The following is a 2,770-nucleotide window of genomic DNA, read 5'->3' as shown; positions in this document are numbered from 1 at the left end:
TAATAAAAGACTTATTTTGGTTTTATTATGGGCTTTATCTATTTAAATTGTTTTAAATAAGATGCTCCTTAGTTTAGAGTAAAGCTTCTAGAATTATAATGAGATTATAATAGTGAGATCTAGAAGACGATAACTCTAGACTTAAACAGTTCCTGATCATAGGATAACTAATCGGATGTTAGTGGATCCGCAAAGATTGGTACATACTATGCTTGCTCCCTTCAGGAGGATGTCTGTTCTCATAGGAATTTGTGTGGTGACACTATAGGTAGTATGTAGGTTCTTATTAGGGAATAAGTTCACTGAACATGACTCGATAAGTTGAACAACTAATGGAGATTACTCACGTGTCAATAGTTATTCACTGAGTGATAGTTGTACAAGTTTCCTTAGATTTGAGATCGTTAAAGTTATCTTGTATATAATGAACTGTGCTTTGGTTTAGTCCTTAGTCTCAAGGACATCCATTAGGTCTATTCTGGGCATAGGGATTTGTGTATAGAGATATTTAACGTCAATAGAGGATCTACCCCTTCTAGTATAGGAAGAGAATATCCTATGTTATTCTTAGTATGCGAGTTCTGGAATCTCTGGCCAGAGTGTATGAAATTAGAAAGGAGTTTCTAATTTGCATTAATATGAACTTTGCAGTATGAATAAGAAATCATATGATTAAATTTGATAGGCCTGACACGAGATCCATGCCTTGTATTTAATCGGTATATTGTAAGGGTAGAAGGAATTCATTGTACGGTAACTAATCACTGACAGGTTCTTGGTATTCTAAGCAGTGAATTCATATTATCCGGATAGTCGCGATCTGTTGAGAAGCATCACTAACCATGTAGAATAAATATAATTAATCAGTTAATTATATTTAGTGAATTTTAGTATTCATGTAAATAATTAATAAAAGTTTATTATTATTTATTTCTACTACCGGCATAATATTGAACCTACAGGTTCACACCATAAAAGAATATTTTCTTTGATGAAATAATGAGAGAGAGAATTATTTTCTAAATAGTTTAGAAAAAGAAATAATAATTAAAATAGTTTTAATTATTATTAGAGCATTTTATAAAGATAAAATGTGGGGCTAATATATATATATTGATATATTATGAAAAACCCTAGGAGAGCCCTATAAATAGAATGAGATGGCTCATTCTAAATACATACTTGGTTTTGTGAAAACCCTAGCCTCCATCTTCTTCCTCTCTCTCTCTCTCTCTCTCTCTCTCCCAAAAACTCCATTTTTATAAAAGCTTGGTTTTATAAAAAGCTTCATCGAAGAAGATCATTCTTGGTGGATACCAGTAGAGTGCTTCACCCACTGAGGAGCAACTGCTAGCAACCATATTATAAAGCTTCGATTTTAAGGTATGGTTACGATTCCTCCATTTTTCTGATTTATACGTTTTTCTATATGTGCGATACATGGTTTTTACGGAATAATTGTTATATCACGCTTCCGCTCATCCATAAATTCCTTCAATGTCATCAGATCTAGGTTCTGCATATAGAGATTCATATAAAAAAATTTTAGATTTTTTTATGCATGTATGGATTTATTATGATTTTTGCAAGTTTATTTAGATTTAATTATGAATTAATTCGAAATAATTTTTGCATTAGATCTTAACTACTGATCTGGGTTCTACAAGTGTTGTAGATCGTCTAGGTATTTTTTTCATAATTTTGTGATGTGTAGATTATTTGTTATGAATTTTTTAAAATTGTTTTAAATAAAATTCATGAAATAATTATGCATGTGAATAAAAATATGATTAGAGTTTGCACTAGTACCCCTGGCTGATCTGATAATTTTCTGCTACTTCACGATTTTAAGAAATCATATTATTTTTATTTTTATTAATTTATTAATTAAATGTTAATTAATTTATTAATAGTAAAAATTAAAATGATGGAAATAATAATAAAAGTTATTAATATGGGAGTAGAGGAAAGGGTTGGCCGGAAGTTGACAGTTCGCAGAAACAAAAACAAAAAAAAGGTTTGTAAACGATCTGTACTGGACTTCAGAAAAGAAGTCCAAGTGTAATTAATGCGACATTTAATGTGCCTTTAGGATGTATTTTCTATCCATATCACTTTCCATGGAGATATATTTATCAGCACTTTGTCTCCGGGTTCAAATACCATATCCTTTCGATTCTGGTCTGCATACTTCCGTTGTCGATCTTGAGCAGCTATCAGCCTTTTGCGGATCACTTCCACTTTTTCTTTCGTTTGTTGAACTAGTTATGGGCCCAACAGTTTGCGCTCGCCAACTTCATCCCAATACGTAGGAGATCTACATTTCCTTCCATATAACACTTCATACGGTGGCATGCCAATACTTGCGTGATAACTGTTATTGTAGGAAAATTCAATCAGTGGCAAATGATCGTCCCAATTTCCTTTGAAATCCAACGCATACGTTCTCAACATGTCTTTGATCGTTTGAATAGTCCTTTCCCTTTGTCCGTATGTCTGCGGATGATATGTTAAGCTCATTTTTAATTTTGTGCCCAAATGATCATAAAATTGTCGCCAAAATCTCGAGTAAAATCTTGGATCTTTATCAGACACGATAGACACGGGTACTCCATGACGCATCACTATCTCGTTCAAATACAACTTGACCAATCTTTCCAATGATAATCTTTCATTGATTGGCAAGAAATGCACTGACTTTGTCAGTCAATCGATATTCACCCAAATCACATTATGATTAGCCTTGGTCTTTGGTAATCCTACCATAAAA

Source organism: Apium graveolens, chromosome 8 (assembly GCF_009905375.1).
Source record: "Apium graveolens cultivar Ventura chromosome 8, ASM990537v1, whole genome shotgun sequence".
Classification (NCBI taxonomy): Eukaryota; Viridiplantae; Streptophyta; class Magnoliopsida; order Apiales; family Apiaceae; genus Apium; species Apium graveolens.
Note: the sequence above shows the minus strand (reverse complement) of the source record.